This window comes from Oncorhynchus kisutch, linkage group LG4 (genome assembly GCF_002021735.2).
Source record: "Oncorhynchus kisutch isolate 150728-3 linkage group LG4, Okis_V2, whole genome shotgun sequence".
NCBI classification, from domain to species: domain Eukaryota; kingdom Metazoa; phylum Chordata; class Actinopteri; order Salmoniformes; family Salmonidae; genus Oncorhynchus; species Oncorhynchus kisutch.
In genome coordinates, this window is record NC_034177.2 from 76546621 (window position 1) to 76567612 (window position 20992).

Consider the following 20992-nt stretch of genomic DNA (forward strand, 5'->3'; position numbering starts at 1 on the left):
TGGATGTAATCAGGGGTGAAATTAAGCTGGCACTGTCTGGTACGGCGTACCAGCAAAATAAATAGTGTGCGTATGCCATACATGAGCCAAAACAATAATAAATGCAAAATTGCCAAGAAAACTGTATTTATCATTACCACATGTCAGCAGAATACTTGCTATGAATGAGAATGTGTTCTCAGTCAACTTACCTGGTAAAATAAGAGATAAATAAAATGACAAGGTGCATGAAAAGTTAGAGACTGGGCTTGATAACGGGTGGTATACGTTCCAAAATGCAGTGTGGTTCCACAAGAATAAGGCAAAGATGCGTGGCCGAGACCAAGACGCGACGGACAGCAGTGGACGCATCAATTCAGGCTACGCATGCCTAATGACAATCGCTGAATGTCATTACACTTTTTGGTGTTTTTGTAACAGATGTTTTTTTTCTTCCATTCATCAACTTGCAGTGCACTGTTTGAATGCTGGAATCATTTTGTGACCTTTGAAGTGGTTGTTTGACAATCAAATGTTTAAATCTATGCCACAAGCTACATTAAAAGGTAATGCATTTAAAAAGTTAAATGACAGATCTTTACTATTAGGCCCACAGACATCCTATGTAAATGACTTGGGATTCTACAGTATATGTAATTCTATGAAAAATGGTACCAGTAAGAAACTAAATCTACTTTCACCGCTGGATGTAATAGATCTCTGTGTTCATTTGTATTTGTTCAGAGTGTATTGTACTCAAGCGACCTCCTCAGACCAGCATCTCAGGCTATCACTCCCAGAAGAAGCTGCTTGATTTGATCTGAATGGATGTCTTGGTTGGATCGGTTTGTGGTTGGTCACCTCTTTTTTGAGTCTCAGTTTATATAAACTGTCAGAAAGGTTGTATGATAAACTCTTCTCTTCTAGGCTACTCGGCCACTGGCCACAGTATGCCTCTCCTTGGCTTTATTCATGATGATAGCCAAGCACCCTGTTTCACCCTATATTTAAAGCTTCATGCTATCACCATATATTTAATGCTTCATGCCTTGCCTTGTAACATTATGCATTTGCCTATATTGGAATTAATGCCTTTTACAATGTTAATATTTGTGTTTTTTATTCAACTCAGACCCATTCTTGCTAGTCAAGACACATACTCTACCATAACCCATTCAAAGGCACTTAAATATTTTGTCTTGCCTATTCACCCTCTGAATGGCACACATACAGACAAAATCCATGTCTCAAAAATCCATCTTTAACCTGTCTCATACCCTTCGTCTACACTGACTGAAGTGCATTTAACAAGTGACATCAATAAGGGATTCACCTGGTCAGTCTATGTCATGGAAAGAGCAGGTATTCATAATGTTGTGTCATACTGTAGCACACCTTGCGGGCTGATGCAGCATGTTATCTAATTGTCAGCCATTTTTTTTGTTAATGCAAGTTAGTGCTAGTATGACCACCAGAGGGCAGCTTTGAGAAGCATTTGATAATCTTAAGGTAAGCAGCTTGGTTTGAAGAAATCAACTGTGGGAGCAATTATTAGGAAATGGAAGACATACAAGACCACTGATAATCTCCCTCGATCTGGGGCTCCACGCAAGATCTCACCCACGTGGGGTCAAAATGATCACAAGATCACAAAAATCCCAGAACCACACGGGGGGGTCCTAGTGAATGACCTTCAGAGAGCTGGGACCAAAGTAACAAAGCCTACCATCAGTAACACACTACGCCGCCAGGGTCTCAAATCCTGCAGTGCCAGACGTGTCCCCCTGCTTAAGCCAGTACATGTCCAGGCCCGTCTGAAGTTTGCTAGAGAGCATTTGGATGATCCAGAAGAAGATTGGGAGAATGTCATATGAACATATGATGAAACCAAAACAGAACTTTTTGGTAAAAACTCAACTCGTCATGTTTGGAGGACAAAGAATGCTGAGTTGCATTCAAAGAACACCATACCTACTGTGAAGCATGGGGGTGGAAACATCATGCTTTGGGGCTGTTTTTCTGCAAAGGGACGAGGACGACTGATCCGTGTAAAGGAAAGAATGAATGGGGCCATGTATGAGTGAAAACCTCCTTCCATCAGCAAGGGCATTGAAGATTAAATGTGGCTGGGTCTTTCAGCATGACAATGATCCCAAACACACTGCCCAGGCAACAAAGGAGTGGCTTCGAAAGTGTCACGTTCTTTCAAAATCGAACCCAGAAGCAGACCAGGACAAGGAGAGTAGGAAGAAGGTGAGTATTTATTTACAAGTGAATGTGAATGGGTAGATATATCCAGGTGGCGTAGCGGGCAGCGGTGGTGAGTTGATGGGAGTAAATAGGTGGATCCAATGGGGTAGCGGAATCCTCCGACGACCAGACGGGAATGGGGTAAATGATCCGGGTGAGTAACTGAAGACAGAACAAACGGAGGTAAGTTTAAGGCAAGCAATACGTAAAAAACAACAAAACAAATTCTATCCAACTTGAGGCTGATACTATGGCACAACATACTGTTCATGGCTAACGATCCGGCAGGGAATGGATGTCAGGTCAGAGCTTTTGAAGGGGAGAGGTGATGATCAGGACAGGTGTGCAGATTACTGATGGGATACAGGTGCGGGTGAACATCGATCTCCCAACAAGCTAATTCGCCCGGCAACCAGACAGGGTGCGTTCCAGGACACCGGAAACACACTCCAGGACAGAAACACAGGCAAACACAGACTCAGGAGCGGGATTCGTGACAGTACCCCCCCTCCGACGAACGCCACCTGCGGACTACCTGGAGCGCCAGGGTGGAGGCGGTAGAAGTCACGAAGCAGGTCGTCATCAAGGATCTGACGCCGAGGAATCCAACTCCTCTCCTCTGGACCATATCCTTCCCAATCCACGAGATATTGGAAACCTCGACCCCGCCGTCTGGAATCCATTATGTGGCACACCGTGTAGGCAGGACCACCTCCGATCATCCGAGGAGGAGGAGGACGAGGAGGAGGGGGCAACAGAGGACTGAGGAGAACCGGCTTGAGGCAGGAGACATGAAAGGTGGGGTGTACTCGAAGCGTTGCCGGCAATTTGAGTCGGACCACAACAGGGTTAATGATTCTCTCCACCACAAACGGACCAATGAACTTTGGTGACAGTTTCCTCGACTCAGTCCGTAGAGGAAGATCCCGTGTAGCCAACCAAACCTTATCTCCGATGGTATAAGCGGGAGCAGGAATACGGCGACGATTCGCCTGGATCTGATACCGGTCAGAAACTCTAAGGAGGACCTTCCTGGCCCGATGCCAGGTCCGGTGGCAACGACGAATGTGGGCCTGGAGATCCCTCTCCTGAGAAGGAAACAAGGGAGGTTGGTATCCGTACAGGCATTGGAAGGGGGACATCCCAGTGGCAGATGAAGGAAGGGTATTATGGGCATACTCGACCCAGGGTAATTGAGATGACCAAGAGGTGGGATCAGAGGAGACAAGACAACACAGCGTGGACTCCATCTTCTGGTTGGCTCTCTCCGCCTGACCATTAGATTGTGGGTGAAATCCAGAAGTGAGACTGACTGTAGCTCCAATGGCCAAACAGAAGGATCTCCAGACAGCAGAGGTAAACTGAGGACCACGGTCAGAAACAATGTCACTGGGCAATCCGTGGACCCTGAAAACCTCCCTAACCAGGATCTCGGACGTCTCTGTGGCAGATGGAAGCTTGGAGAGAGGGACAAAATGAGCAAACTTGCTGAATCTGTCCACAATGGTCAGAATGACCATGTTCCCAACAGAAGGGGGCAATCCCGTGACAAAATCCAGGGCCAGATGCGACCAAGGTCGCCGAGGAATAGGTAGGGGGTGAAGAAGCCCAGAGCTGGGCCGATTGGTACTTTTGTTCTGAGCACAAACAGGACATGCGGCAACAAACCTCCGGGTATCTTCTCCCATGGCAGGCCACCAAAATCGTCTGCGCAGTAGCGCCATAGTCCGAGCAACGCCAGGGTGACAAGCTATCTTGCTGGCGTGGGACCACTGAAGAACAGCAGAACGGACCGACTCAGGCATGAACAACCGACCGGGTGGACCGTTACCGGGGCCGGGCTGCGTCCGAAGGGCCGCCATCACATCCTCCTCAATCCTCCATGTAACGGCTCCCACGACAAGGTTCTGGGGAAGAATCGTCTCAGTCTTGGCCCCACTCTCATCCGTCTTGGAGAACATCCGGGACAAGGCGTCCGCTTTGCCATTCTTCGACCCAGGTCGGAACGTCAGGGAAAAATTGAAGCGTCCAAAAAACAAAGCCCACCTGGCCTGACGGGAGTTGAGACGTTTAGCCGATTGCACGTAAGCCAGATTCTTGTGGTCAGTCCAGACCACAAACGGTTGCTCCGCTCCCTCCAACCAGTGACGCCACTCCTCCAAGGCAAGCTTCACAGCGAGAAGCTCCCGGTTACCCACATCGTAGTTTCTCTCAGCTGGTGAAAGACGACAAGAGTAGAAGGCGCAGGGATGGAGTTTACCGTCAGTGGAGCTACGCTGGGACAGGATGGCGCCCACTCCCACATCAGACGCGTCCACCTCAACAACAAACTGACGGGAAGTGTCAGGTTGAGAGAGAATCGGCGCGTTGGTGAATCGGCTCTTCAAGTTCAGAAATGCTCGGTCTGCCTCAGGAGTCCAACAGAAAATTCTGGTGCAAGACGTCAGAGCAGTTAAAGGGGCGGCCACCCGGCTGTAATCACAGATCACAAGATCACAAGTTCGCAAATCCCAGGAATCTCTGGAGCTGCAATCTCATACCGGGCCGGGCCCAATCCCGAACCGCCCGAACCTTCTCTTGGTCCATCTTGATCTCACCCCTGGAGATGATGTACCCGAGGAAGGATGTAGTGTGGGCGTGAAAATCACACTTCTCTGCCTTCACAAACAGACGGTTCTCCAATAACCGCTGCAGGACCTGCTTAACATGCTGGATGTGGCTGGAAAGCTCCTTGGAGAAAATCAGGATGTCATCCAGGTAAACGAACACAAACAGACCGATCATATCCCTCAGCACGTCATTCATCAAACCTTGGAACACTGCTGGAGCGTTGGAAAGTCCAAACGGCATCACCTGGTACTCGAAATTTCCCATAGGTGTATTGAATCCAGTCAACCACTCGTCCCCCTCTTTGATCCGAACCAGATGATACGCATTGTGTAGATCAAGCTTCGTAAACACAGTAGCACCCTGTAAAGAATCGAAAGCGGAGCTCATCAAGGGCAAGGGGTACTTGTTCTTGACCGTAATATCATTCAACCCCCGATAATCAATACACGGTCGAAGAGAGCCATCCTTCTTACTCACAAAAAAAAATCCAGCTCCCAGGGGTGATGACGAGGGACGAATGAGACCTGCAGCAAGAGACTCCTTTATGTAGGTCTCCAGGGCTTCCCGCTCAGGTCGAGAAATACTGTACAACCGTCCCTTGGGAAAGGCAGCTCCAGGGAACAGCTTAATTGTACAATCATAAGGTCGGTGGGGAGGAAGTGACTGAGCTTTCTGCTTACTGAACACCTCACCCAACTCGTGATATGTTTCAGGAACCAGGGACAAATCAGGAGGAGCAGACTCACTGACCCGACTGGGGACAGCATGAGAACAGGCAGTCCTGAGGCAGTTAGCATGGCACTCAATGCTCCAACTAGTTACCTTACCAGTCACCCAATCGAACGAAGGATTGTGTTCTCTTAGCCAGGGGTATCCAAGAACCAGAGGAACATGGGGGGGAAGGCAAAATGAAAAAAGAAATAACCTCTGAATGATTCCCCGACAACAACATCTTAACCGGTTCAATCCTCATAGTGATCCGTGCCAGACTACTGCCGTTCAGAGTGATTGCTTCAATGGCTTCTGGTAATTGCTCCTTGGAAAGCCCCAGCTGTTCCATTAAGTCGGCATCAATGAAGCTGTCACCGGCACCTGAATCGATGAAAGCGTTAATCGCTAAACTCTGATTCTTATTTATGAGGGTAGCAGGAAAACGAGGTCTGACAGGGCTCTTGAGAGGTTGAAACTGGCTCGCTAACAAACCTCCCAAACGTAACGAGCCGAGCAGTTTAACGGGCGCTGAGGACAACCGGAGATGTAATGTCCCGAGCTACCACAGTAGAGGCAGCTGTTGGTCTCACGTCTACGTTGGCGCTCGTCCTTAGTTAACCCGTGCTGCCCCACTTGCATAGGTTCAGGATCTGGCGGCAGGACTCCTCCACTAATCCCGTGTGAGGGAAAATGATCAACCCGTTCCGGTCCACTTCATGACCCTAATGGTAACCGAGTCTCAGATTGATTAGATGGACCCCACTGCTTCTCCCTCCTTCTCTCTCGGACTCTATTATCTACCCGAATAGCTAAGGTGATCAAACTATCTAGGTCACTAGGCTCTGGATAGGAGATCAGCTCGTCCTTGAGTTGCTCCGACAACCCCTGGTAAAAAAACGCTTGTAGTGATTCCTCATTCCAACCACTCTCCACAGCCAATGTCCTGAATTCTATCACAAAGTCTGCCACACTGCGAGCTCCTTGGCGAAGAGAGAACAAACGTTTAGCTGCGTCCTTACCTCGGACTGGATGGTCAAAAAGCTTTCTCATCTCTGCCGTGAAACCCTGGTATGACGTCATGCATGTTGTCCCAATGTCTTCCCCTGCTGGGTAATGGCATGGCAAACGGAGTCCAGGTCCGCTGGGTTCATCCTTGGCCGGATCGTTCTGTCACGTTCTTTCAAAATCGAACCCAGAAGCAGACAAGGAGAGTAGGAAGAAGGTGAGTATTTATTTACAAGTGAATGTGAATGGGTAGATATATCCAGGTGGCGTAGCGGGCAGCGGTAGTGAGTTGATGGGAGTAAATAGGTGGATCCAATGGGATAGCGGAATCCTCCGACGACCAGGCGGGAATGGGGTAAATGATCCGGGTGAGTAACTGAAGACAGAAGAAACGGAGGTAAGTTTAAGGCAAGCAATACGTAAAAAACAACAAAACAAATTCTATCCAACTTGAGGCTGATACTATGGCACAACATACTGTTCATGGCTAACGATCCGGCAGGGAATGGATGTCAGGTCAGAGCTTTTGAAGGGGAGAGGTGATGATCAGGACAGGTGTGCAGATTACTGATGGGATACAGGTGCGGGTGAACATGATCTCCCAACAAGCTAATTCGCCCGGCAACCAGACAGGGTGCGTTCCAGGACACCGGAAACACACTCCAGGACAGAAACACAGGCTCAGGAAGCGGGATTCATGACAGTAAGAAGCATTTCAAGGTCCTGGAGATCTCAACCCCATAGAAAATCTTTGGAGGGAGTTGAAAGTCCGTGTTGCCCAGCAACAGCCCCAAAACATCACTGCTCTAGAGGAGATCTGCATGGAGGAATGGGCCAAAATACCAGCAGCAGTGTGTGAACCTTGAAGACTTACAGAAAATGTTTGACCTCTGTCATTGCCAACAAAGGGTATATAACAAAGTATTGAGATAAACTTTTGTTATTGACCAAATACATTCATTAAAAATCATACAATGTGATTTTCTGGATTCTTTTCTCATTTTGTCTGTCATAGTTGAATTGTACCTATGATGAAAATTACAGGCCTCTCTCATCTTTGTAAGTGGTAAAACTTGCACAATTGGTGGCTGACTAAATACTTTTTTGCCCCACTGTACAGTGGATTCGGGAAAGTATTCAGACCCCTTGACTGTTTCCACATTTTGTTACGTTACAGCCTTATTCTAAAATATATGTTTTTTTAAATCACTCATCAATCTACACACAATACCCCATAATGACAAAACAAAAACAGGTCTTAAGAAACTTTAGCAAATGTGTAAAAAAATAAACTGAAAGATTACATTTATATAAGTATTCAGACCCTTTCCTTAGTACTTTGTTGAAACACCTATGGTAGTGTCTAAAGCTTTGAGTCCTTGGCACAACATGCTACAAGCTTGCAACACCTTTATTTGGGGAGTTTCTCCCATTCTTCTTTGTAGATCTTCTCAAGCTCTGTCAGGTTGGATGGGAAGCGTTGCTGCAGAGCCATTTTCAGGTCTCTCCAGAGATGACCGATCGGGTTCAAGGCTCTGTCTGGGCCACTCAAGGATATTCATAGACCTGTCCTAAAGCCACCCCTGCGTTATCTTGGCTTGTGCTTAGGGTCGTTGTCCTGTTGGAAGGTAAACCTTCATCCCAGTCTGAGGTGCTGAGCGCTCTGGAGCAGATTTTCATCAGCGATCTCTCCGTACTTTGCTCCATTCATCTTTCCCTCGATCCTGACTAGTCTCCAAGTCCCTGCCGCTGAAAAGCCTCCCCACAGCATGAGGCTGCCATCACCATGCTTCACCGTAGGGATGATGCCAGGTTTCCTCCAGATGTGATGCTTGGCATTCAGGCCAATCTTAGTTTCATAAGACAAGAGTATCTTGATTCTCATGGTCTGCGAGTCTTTATGTACCTTTTGGCAAACTCCAAGCGGGCTGTCATGGGCCTTTTACTGAGGAGTGGCTTCTCTCTGGCCACATTACCATAATGGCCTGATTGGTGTAGTGCTGCAGAGATGGTTGTTCTTCTGGAAAGTTGTTCCATATCCACAGAGGAACTCTTAAGCTCTGTCAGAGTGACCATTGAGTTGTTTGTCACCTCCCTGACCAAGGCCCTTCTCTCCCGATTGCTCAGTTTGGCCGGGCAGCCAGCTCTAGGAAGAGTCTTGGTGGTTCCAAACTTCTTCCATTTAAGAATGATGGAGGCCATTGTGTTATTGGGGACATTCAATGCTGCAGATCCTTTTTGTACCCTTCCCTAGATCTGTGCCTCGATGCAATCCTGTCTCGGAGTTCTACGGACAATTCCTTTCGACCTCATGGCTTGGTTTTTGCTCTGACATGCACTGTCAACTGTGGGACCTTATATAGACAGGTGTGTACCTTTCCAGATCATGTCCAATCAATTGAATGTACCACAGGTGGACTCCAATCAAGTTGTAGAAACATCTCAATGATGATCAATGGAAAATGGATGCACCTGAGCTCAATTTAGAGTCTCATAGCAAAGGGTCTTAATACTTATGTAAATATTGTATGTTTCTTTTTTTATCAAACAACCTGTTTTCACTTTGTCATTATGGGGTATTGTGTGTAGATTGATAAGGACGAAGATGTTTAATCTATTTTTAGAATAAGGCTGTAACGTAAAGCAATGTTGAAAAAGTCAAGGGGTCTGTATTCTTTCCGAACGCACTGTATATAATGCCATTTAGCAGACTTTTATTCAAAGCGATTTACAGTCATGCGTAAATACATTTTACGTATGGGTGGCCCATGAATCAAATCTACAACCCTGGCAGTGCAAGCACCATGCTCTACCAATTGAGCTACAGAGGAACACAACTTTAGTCAACTATAACTCATAGCCTAACATTAGCTTTCACATTGCTTATAATTTTATGGAGTCAACTAAAATACATTTGAATACTTTGTTAATATACAAATGACATCTAGTTGAATTAAGAGTTAAGTACAATATGGGGTATTCAGTGGAAAGTATTTATGTTTTTTTTTACTGTTTTGTGACTGTTTCATAGCTTCCATTTCAGCTGGAATTCTCCTGGTCTTGTGACTAAAATCGTCCCCATTACAACAGGATAGACACAAATCAAAAGACTGAGATTGAATAAGATACATAGTTGCTTCCCTTGACCTTGTTGCTGACCTTGTGAAGTTATCGCAGAATCGTATTGACTGAGGACATCGTAGTGCTGCAAATACTGTACGTTGCACAGATCCCATGTCTCTCATTACTTCATTTTATGTTATCGTCAAAGGAACCAAGACATAGGCACAAAATTGCCTTGTGATTACTTTAGCATAGCAGATTCACATTGTCAGGCATCGCAGAAAACACAGAAAGGTACAGTGATTCACCATCATTCTGATAGGCTTGCTATTGTCACGCTGGTATAAAGGATTTGGAGACAGGCGCAATAATACATCTGGGGTTTTTAATACACGTCTAATACTGCTGAAGCTGCGGCGGCACCGGACGGACCAGTCACAGCGTTGTTGGATGGGCCAATGGTTGATTATTCTGTCACGTTGGTATAAAGGATCATGAGACAGACGCAGGAATATATCTGGGTTTTTAATACACCCAAACAAACACGTCTACAAAACACTGGGATGTACCCAAACAAAAGAGCGAGGGTAAACCTCGCAGAACGACACGGGACGAGACCAGTAATATACAATGCACAAAACAGGCAGCACAGACTGCGACAACACATAAGTACTCACACGACCAACGGACATGGGAACAATAATCGACAGCCCAATGGTGAACCAAAGGGCACATTTATACAATTACAATCAGGGAAATGGGGACCAGGTGTGCGTAATGACACAGTTCCGGAGGGATCCATGACAGCTATGGTGCACATAGGACCTGATTTATGAAATAGCACTGAAGTTCGCAGCACTTATCAGCACTTATCCTGAAGGAATTCAAATTAAAAGAAGCGGACAAAGGTGAAGTACAGATGAAGGGAGGAAAAGACCTTCAAACAAAGCTAAAAATAGATAGGTTCATCTTTGTTTTAGGCTGTCATTCCCCTCTGGAAATAGCATACCCGTGCAAACGTTTCACAAGTATAAACTTAGAGTTTTCACTGACCATATACTGTACGTACAGTACTTAATATGATATTAATGCTTTTAAAAATGACATGCCATTCAACTGATATTAAAGTTCTTATTTTTTGCCTATTTTTGAATATAAAAAATACTACCTCATTGACTGAAAATAAAAACATAGGAAATAAATGAATAAATGTGCAACCAGATAAGCATTTATTTTTTCAAATTGAAGTACCGCTGCTGTAGGGGGGTCCCACGAACCACAACTTATAAAGGCTTCATGTAACATACAGTGACTTGCGAAAGTATTCACCCCCCTTGGCATTTTTCCAATTTTGCTGCCTTAAAACCTGGAATTAAAATTTATTTTTTGGGGGGGGTTGAATCGATTGATTTACACAACATGCCTACCACTTTGAAGATGCAAAATATGTTTTATTGTGAAACAAACAAGAAATAAGACAAAAACACAGAAAACTTGAGTGTGCATAACTATTCAATACTTTGAAGAGCAACCTTTTGCAGCAATTATAGCTGCAAGTCTCTTGGAGTATGTTTCTATAAGCTTGGCACATCTAGCCACTGGGATTTTTTGCCCATTTTTCAAGGCAAAACTGCTCCAGCTCCTTCAAGTTGGATGGATTTCACTGGTGTACAGCAATCTTTAAGTCATTACCACAGATTCTCAATTGGATTGAGGTCTGGGCTTTGACTGGGCCATTCCAATACATTTAAATGTTTCCCCTTAACCACTCGAGTGTTGCTTTACCAGTATGCTTAGGGTAATTGTCCTGCTGTGAACCTCCGTCCCAGTTGCAAATCTCCCTGTATTTAGCTCCATCCATCATTCCTTCAATTCTGACCAGTTTCCCAGTCCCTGCCGATGAAAAACATCCCACAGCATGATGCTGCCAGCACCATGCTTCACTGTGGGGATGGTATTCTCAGGGTGATGAGAGGTGTTGGGTTTGCGCCAGACATAGCGTTTTCCTTGATGGCCAGAAAGCCCAATTTTTGTCTCATCTGACCAGAGTACCTTCTTCCATATGTTTTGAGAGTCACCCACATGCCTTTTGGCAAACACCAAATGTGTTTGCTCATTTTTTTCTTTAACTTATCTGGTGTCCTGTGTGAATTTAACAAATTATATTTATGCTTATGTCAACCTGTGCAAAAACATAAGATGGCGGCAATGAGGAGAGCACGCTTCTTGTCAGTTCCTGCTCAACTATTTTTGCGTTCATTATTAATTTGTTTGCTCAGAATATTTGTGCAATAATGTCTTACTGCCGATAAACACTTCTGGATCAAGAATCGGAAGCTACACACTTCTCTCTCAGCCTCCCAGATCTGGAATCATACATCAGCTACTTTGTTCCCCGCACAGCGGGCCTACCTGTTGCTCCTGGCCGAGATGACCGAAGGCAACGCCAGCGACGAAGAAGACAAAGGAAAGGAGGACTCCAAACTAGGCTGGAAGGATGAGATGCACGGCCTCCTCTTCCTAGTATCCTGATGGCTAATGTCCAATCACTGTAAAATAAACTTTGTGAACTCAATCACAGAGGGACATCAGGGAATGCTGTGTCTTTGTTTTTACTGACACGTGGCTTATGGATAATTCACTCGATTCTAATATTCAACTAGAATATTAGAGTATATGGCTTCTCCTTATTTTCGGTTGGGGTAGAGGGGTTATGTTTCCTCATAAACAATTCCTGGTGTACCAAAGTTGAAAACATCACAAGCTCCTGTTCACCCGACCTGGAGTTTCTGATGCTAAAATGCAGACCCCACTATATGCTGGGGGAATTCATGTGTGCTATTATCACAGCTGTGTACATACCGCCACAAGCAAACACCAACATGACACTCAGCGAACTGTACAAAGATCATTAACCAGCAAGAATCCACTCACCCCAAAGTAGTCTTTAATGTCACGGGTGACTTAACCAAGCCTGTTTAAAACACATTTTTCCCAAATATCCCCAACACCTATCCTGCCCCACAAGAGGATCCCACGTGCTTGACCATGTATACACAAACATCCGTGACACGTACAAAGCCATCCCCCGCCCCCTCTCCGGCCAATCAGATCATTTTTTCTACTCCCTGCCTACAAGCAGCAGCTCAAGAGGGAACCCCCAACACAGAGAATAGTGAGGCGCTGGACAGAGGAGGCAGTCTCAATGCTGCAGGATTGTTTTGAGAACACTGATTAGAGTATGTTCAAAGATTCGTCCACCCAGGACTCATCCATCAACATTGAGGAACATACATCTTCAGTCACAGGTTTCATGAGGAAATGTGTTGATATTGTACCCACAATAACAATTCGGAAATACACAAACCAAAAACCCTAGAAGAACGGACATATCTGTACAATGCTGAGAGCCCGTTCTGCAGCATTCAATGTCCATTAGGAATGCAAGAAAACAATACAGACTCAAACTTGAATTGATGTTCGACAATTCAGACTCGCATGTGGCAAGGACTACAGGCTATCAAGGCAAATCCAGCACTCACCTTAGCCTCCCTCCCAGACGAGCTTAACACATTATATGCCCGCTAAGAGGCAGATTTAAAAAATATATATATTTTAAAAAATGTTTTAACTAGGCAGGTCAGTTAAGAACAAATTCTTATTTACAATGACAGCCTAGGAACAGTTGATTAACTGCCTTGTTCAGGGGCAGAACAACAGATTTTTACCTTGTCAGCTCGGGGATTCAATTTTACAACCTTGTGGTTATTAGTCCAATGATCTAACCACTAGGCTACTTGCCGCCTCAAATATTACCAGACTCTTGCTGCTCCGGACAACCAGGTGCTTTCGCTCTCCGAGGTTGATGTGAGGAAAACTCTAAAAGATTGAATACTCACAAAGCCACCGGCCAAGATGGAATTCCTGGCCACGTCCTCAGAGCGTGTACTGACCAGCTGGCAGATGTCTTCTCGGACATCAATCAAATGTATTTATAAAGCCCTTCTTACATGAGCTGATGTCACAAAGTGCTGTACAGAAACCCAGCCTAAAACCCCAAACAGCAAGCAATGCAGGTGTAGAAGCACGGTGGCTAGGAAAAAACACCCTAGAAAGGCCAGAACCTAGGAAGAAACCTAGTGAGGAACTAGGTTATGAGGGGTGGCCAGTCCTCTTCTGGCTGTGCCGTGTGGAGATGATCCTGTTTGAGCTAGGGGGCAGCATTTTCACTTTTGGATGAAAAGCGTCAAAGCCCAGAGTAAACTGCCTCCTACTCAGTCCCAGATGCTAATACATGCATATTATTAGTAGTATTGGATAGAAAGCACTCTGAAGTTTCTAAAACTGTTTGAATGATGTCTGTGAGTATAACAGAAATCATATGGCAGGCAAAAACCTGAGAAAAAAATCTAACAGGAAGTGGGAAATCTGAGGTTTGTAGTTTTTCAACTCAGCCCCTATTGAAGATACAGTGGGATATTGGTTATGTTGCACTTCCTAAGGCTTCCACTAGATGTTAACCGTCTTTAGAACGTTGTTTGATGCTTCTACTATGAAGGGGGGCTGGATGAGAGGGGAATGAGTCAGAGGTCTGCCAGCAGCTACGAGCTCAGTCACGCGCATTCACATGAGAGGTAGCTCCCGTTCCATTGCTTTTCTACAGGAACATTATTGAACATTGGAATATTATTGAACATTTATGATAAAAATATCCTTAAGATAGATTCTATACATTGTTTGATATGTTTCTACGACCAGTAATATAACTTTTTGGAATTTTCTTGCGACCTTTCCGCTGGAAGTTGGACGCGCGTTTCGATTTGTTTACCAAACACCCTAACAAAAGGAGGTATATGGACATAAATTATTTACTTTATCGAACAAATCAAACATTTGTTGTGGAACTGGGATTCCTGGGAGTGCATTCTGATGTAAGTAAATATTTATAATGCTATTTCTGACTAATGTTGACTGCGCAACATGGCATATATTTCTTTTGGCTGGTTTGGGCTCTGAGCTCCGTACTTAGATTATTGCATGGTATGCTTTTTTGGATGAATAGCCAAGGATATAAGATATGCATATTATTAGTAGATGTGTATAGAAAACACTCTGGAGTTTCTAAAACTGTTTGAATCATGTCTGTGAGTATAACAGAACTTATGTAGCAGGCAAAACCCCGAGGACTAACCGTTCAGAATGGATTTTTTTGATGTCTCTGTCTGTTCAGTGAGTTCTCATTGGGAAATTGTTTTCATTGTTTTCAGTTCCTACCGCTTCCACTGGATGTCACCAGTCTTTGGAATTTGGTTGAGGTTATTCCTTTGTGCAATGAAGAAGTATTGCCATCTAGGACCTGCGTAACACTGTTGAGAGTTGTGCAAGACTTGAAAAGTAGCTTGGTTTGTTGTCTTCCTGTATTGAACACAGATAGACCCGTCTTCAATTTGATCGATTATTAACGTTTAAATACCTAAAGTTGTATTACAAAAGTAGTTTGAAATATTTTGGCAAAGTTTACAGGCAAATTTTGAAATATTTTGTAGTGACGTTGCGCAATTTGGAAGCTGTTTTTTTCTGGATCAAACGCGCCAAATTAATGGACATTTTGGATATATATGGACGGAATTAATCGAACAAAAGGACCAATTGTGATGTTTATGGGACATACTGGAGTGCCAACAAAAGAAGCTCATCAAAGGTAAGGCATGTTTTATATTTTATTTCTGCGTTTTGTGTAGCGCCTGCAGGGTTGAAATATGCTACCCTCTTTGTTTACTGTTGTGCTATCATCAGATAATGGCTTCTTATGTTTTCGACAAAAAGCGTTTTTAAAATCTGACATGTTGGCTGGATTCACAACGAGTGTAGCTTTAATTTAGTATCTTACATGTGTGAATTAATGAAAGTTAGAATTTTAAATAATTTTATTTGAATTTTCCGTGCTGCATTTTCCCTGGTTTTTGGCCAAGTGGGATGCAAGCGTCCCCTATACCATAAGAAGTTAAGGCGAAGTGTATCTAAAGTTCCATGCACAACATTTATAATGAGTATTTCTGTAAATTGATGTGGCTCTCTGCAAAATCACTGCATGTTTTGGAACTACTGAACATAACACGCCAATAACACGCCAATGTAAAAGGAGATTTGTGGATATAAATATACACTTTATCGAACAAAACATACATGTATTGTGTAACATGAAGTCCTATGAGTGTCATCTGATTAAGATCATCAAAGGTTAGTGATTAATTTTATCTCTATTTGCGCCTTTTTCGACTCCTCTCTTTGGCTGGAAAAATGGCTGGGTTTTTCTGTAACTTGGTGGTGACCTAACATAATCTTTTGTGGAGCTTTCGCTGTAAAGCATTTTTTAAATCAGACACTGTTGCTGGATTAACAAGAATTGTATCTTTAAAATGGTGCCTAATAATGGTATGTTTGAGAAATTAGATTTGTGAGATTTCTGTCGCTAGCGGAACCTCGTTCCCAGGCAGGTTATAACAGAACAAGTTCAAGACGTTCAAATGTTCATAGATGACCAGCAGGGTCAAATAATAATAATTCCAGTGGTTGTAGAGGGTGCAACAGGTCAGCTCCTCAGGAGTAAATATCAGTTGACTTTTCATAGCCATTTATTCAGAATATCTCTACCCCTCCTGCTGTCTCTAGAGAGTTAAGGTAGCATGTCCGGTGAACAGGTCAGGGTTCCATAGCCGTAGGCAGAACAGTTGAAACTGGAGCAGCAGCACGACCAGGTGGACTAGGGACAGCAAGGAGTCATCAGGCCAGGTAGTCCTGAGAGAGCGAGAGAGAATTAGAGAGGGCATACTTAAATTCACACAGGACACTGGATAAGACAGGAGAAATACTCCAGATATAACAGACGGACCTTAGCCCCAGACACAAACTATTGCAGCATAAATACTGGAGGCTGAGACAGGAAGGGTCGGGAGACACTGTGGTGCCATCCGACAATACCCCCAGAAAGGGACATCTTCAACCTGACCCTTTCTTAGACTGTAGTCCCCACCTGCTTTAAGAAGACCACCATCACCCCATTGCGCTCACCTCTGTCATTATGAAGTGTGTCGAGAAGCTGGTCCTGGCCCACATCAAGACCAGCATGCCAAGCACACTAGACCCATGCTAATTTGCCTACCACTCCAGCAGATCCACGGAAGATGCCATTTCCATCACTATTCACATGACCGTAACACATCTGGACAAAATAAACACCTACAGTATGTGAGAAAGCTGTTCATTGACTACAGATCAGCATTCAACACTATTGTTTCCTCCAAGCTCAATACCACCCTCTGCAACTGGATCCTGGACTTCCTGACAGGGCAGGCCACAGGCTGTGAGGATTGGCAACAACACCACCTCCACACTGAATCTTAACACAGAGCCCCCCCCGGGGTGTTTCCTTAGTCCTCTGCTGCACTCCCAGTTATGTCACATCTGCTCCTGCCACACCCATTAGTGGTCATCCGGTGTGTGCTTGACCTGCAGCCATTCCCTCAGTACACCCTCTCTCTCTCTCTTCCCCTCCCTTTCTGTTTGTGTGTGATTGTGTGTTTGGAGACAGGTGTGTTGGAGTCAGAGCAGATCCCTACTATCTGTAACTCTTTCCACTATCAAGACCTCTGCAAATACTCAGTTCTGCCACTTCCACTCGGCCAGATCGTAATCTCTGCTCAGTCAGTTTATGCTTTTAGTCGTTATTATTATTCAAGATCCTGTTAACCTGCTGTACCTGTTTCCCTGGGTGACGCTGTTTATCCTCTCAATACAGTTTTGCCGCCCTGACTCTGGCTCCTGTCTCCTGTTCCACATCTCACCACCCTGCTGCCCTGTTCTGGACACACCACACCACCACTGCCTTGGATTCCCCTTCAGACCCGTTTACCCTGTCCCAACCCAGCACACTCCAAATTCAGCCTCCACATCTGGTTTCCTACAACTCATCCAAGCTTCCCCGCATCTGCACTCCATATCTCCCTGTGTTACAATAAATACATTGTTTCATTGATCTGTTTCCTCGTCTGAGTCTGCTCTTGGGTTCCCCTGTGCTGCTCTACTTAAGATGTTTACCCATGTCTGTGTGTCTTTGCACGACACCAACTCCATCAAGTTTGCTGATGACACCACAGTTGTAGGCCTGATAACCAACAACGACGAGTCAGCCTATATAGAGGAGGTAAGTGAACTGGCATCGTGGTGTCATGACAACAACCTCTCTCTCAACATCAGCAAAACAAATGAGTTGATTGTTGACTTCAGGGAGGGGAGCGGGTAGCTGACTAGTGGTGGCTACTCAGCAACCTGATGGTCTGTGGCTAGAAGCTATTGGCCAGTCTGTCAGTTTTTGCCATGATGCTCCTATACTGCCTGCGTCTGAGTGATTGAAGCGGAGAGAACAGGCCGTGGCTTGGGTGGCTGAGGTTCCTGATGATTTTCTTGGCCTTCCTGCAACACCTGGTGTTGTAGGTGTCCTGGAGGGCATGTAATGTGCACCCAATTGTCCATTCTGCTGAGCATACCACCCTCTGTAATACAGCCCGACAGAAAACTCTCGATTATCGTCATTAGGTTGAAGAGTCCCTGTTGTGCCTTCTTCACTATGGTGTCTGTGTGGTTTGACCAGTTCAGCTGCTCTGAGATGTATACACCAAAGTACTTGACGTTTTGATTGTCTCCACGGTGGCCTCGTTGATGAGGATGGGGGCGTGCTGAGCCTGGTTCCTCCTGAAGTCCACAATCAGCTCCTTTGTTTTTCTGAAGTTGAGGGAGAGGTTGTTCGTCTGGCACCATGCCGTTAGAAAGCCTACAGAGAGGAGGTAGGCAATCTCATCGCTGTTGGTAACCAGACCTACCACTGTCATGTCGTCAGCGAACTTGATGATGGATTTGGAAGTGTGTGAGGCTGCCCAGTTGTGGGTATACAGGGAGTAGTTTATGTGTCAGGGGCTAGGGTCAGTTTGTTATATCTGGAGTACTTCTCCTGTCCTATCCGGTGTCCTGTGTGAATTTAAGTATGCTCTCTCTAATTCTCTCTTTCTCTCTTTCTTTCTCTCTCTCGGAGGACCTGAGCCCTAGGACCATGCCCCAGGACTACCTGACATGATGACTCCTTGCTGTCCCCAGTCCACCTGGCCGTGCTGCTGCTCCAGTTTCAACTGTTCTGCCTGTGATTATTATTATTTGCCCATGCTGGTCATTTATGAACATTTGAACATCTTGGCCATGTTCTGTTACAATCTCCACCCGGCACAGCCAGAAGAGGACTGGCCACCCCACATAGCCTGGTTCCTCTCTAGGTTTCTTCCTAGGTTTTGGCCTTTCTAGGATGTTTTTCCTAGCCACCGTGCTTCTACACCTGCATTGCTTGCTGTTTGGGGTTTTAGGCTGCGTTTCTGTACAGCACTTTGAGATATCAGCTGATGTACGAAGGGCTACATAAATACATTTGATTTGATTTGATTTTTGATTTGAGTACAGGTGGGGACTGAGGACACACCCTTGTGGGGCCCCCGTGTTGAGGACCAGTGTGAAAGAGGTGATGTTGCCTACCTTCACCACCTGGGGGTGGCCCGTCAGGAAATCCAAGACCCAGTTGCATAGGGAGCAGTTCAGTCCCAGGGCCGTGAGCCGTGAGTGGTGAGTTTATAAGGCACTATGGTACTGAAGGCCGATCTGTAGTAGATTAACAGCATCCTAACATATGCATTCCTTTTCTCTAGGTGGGTGACGGCAGTGTGCGATTGCCTTGTCTGTGGATCTGTCAGGGGGAAGGTGAATAGGATAGTGTATCGGGGAGGGAGGAGGCGGTGTGGTCTTTGACTAGCTTCTCTAAGCTCTTCACAATGATGGAAGTGAGTGCTACCGGTCGGCAGTCATTCAGTTCAGTTACTTTCCCTTTTTTGGGCACGGGGATGGTAGTGGACATCTTGAAGCAGGTGGGGATAATGGCCTGAGCAAGAGAGAAATGTCAGAAAACACATCAGCTATCTGGTCTGCACATGCTCTGAGGGCGTGGCTAGGGATGCCGTCCGGGCCAGCAGTCTTGCAAGGGTGTATACGTTTGAATGACTCACATTGAGCATGGTGAAATTAGTGAACAGGTGAAATTATTAATTACACTTTGGATGGTGTATCAATATACATAGTCACTACAAAGTCACTACATAGTCACTACAAAGATACAAGCGTCCTTCCCAACTCAGTTGCCGGAGATGAATAAAATAGCTCAGGGATTTCACCATGAGGCCAATGGTGACTTTAAATAGTTAGAGTTTAATGACTGTGATAGGAGAACTCTGAAGATGGATGAACAACATTATAGTTACTCCAAAATATTAACCTAATTGACAATGTGAAAATAAGGAAGCCTGTACAGAATACAAATATTCTAAAACATGCATCCTGTTTGCCACAAGGCACTAAAGTAAAACTGCAATAAATGAGGCAAAGCAATGAACTTTTTGTCCAAAATACAAATTGTTATGTTTGGGGCAAATCTAATACAACACTCTACATATTTTCAAGCATAGTGGTGGCTTTATCATGTTATGGGTATGCCTGTAATCATTAAGGACTGGGACGTTTTTCAGGATAAAAAATAAAAGTAATGGAGCTAAGCACAGGCAAAATCCTAGAGGAAAACCTGGTTCAGTCTGCTTTCCACCAGACACTGGACGATGTAGTCACCTTTTAGCAGGTCAATAACCTAAAACACAAGGCCAAATCTACACTGGAGTTGCTTACTAAGAAGACAGGGAATGTTCCCGAGTGGCCGAGTTACAGTTTTCACTTAAATCTGCTTGAAAATCTATGGCAAGCACTGAAAATGCTTGTCTAGCAATGATCAACAACCAATTTGACAGGGTTTGAATCATTTTGAAGAGAGTAATGGGCAAATGTTGCACAATCCGGGTGTAGACTTACCCAGAAAGACTCGCCGCTGTAATCCCTGTCAAAGGTGACTCTAACATGTATTGACTCAGAGTTGAATACTTATCTAATCAAGATATATTAGTGTTGTCACATTCATCGTAATGAGGAGACCAAGGCATAGCGTGATGTGAATACATTCTTCTTTATTAAAACGAAGACCACTAAATAAAATGACCGTGAAGCTATATAACACAAGTGCTGACAGGCAACTACACATAGACAATAACCCACAAAATCAAAATGAAAAATGGCAACCTAAATAGGAACTCCAATCAGAGACAACATTAAACAGCTGTCTCTGATTGGGAACCAATTCAGGCCACCATAGACCTACATATACCTAGACATACCAAAACCCCATAGAATTACAAAAAAACCTAGATGAGACAAAAACACACATACCACCCTCGTCACA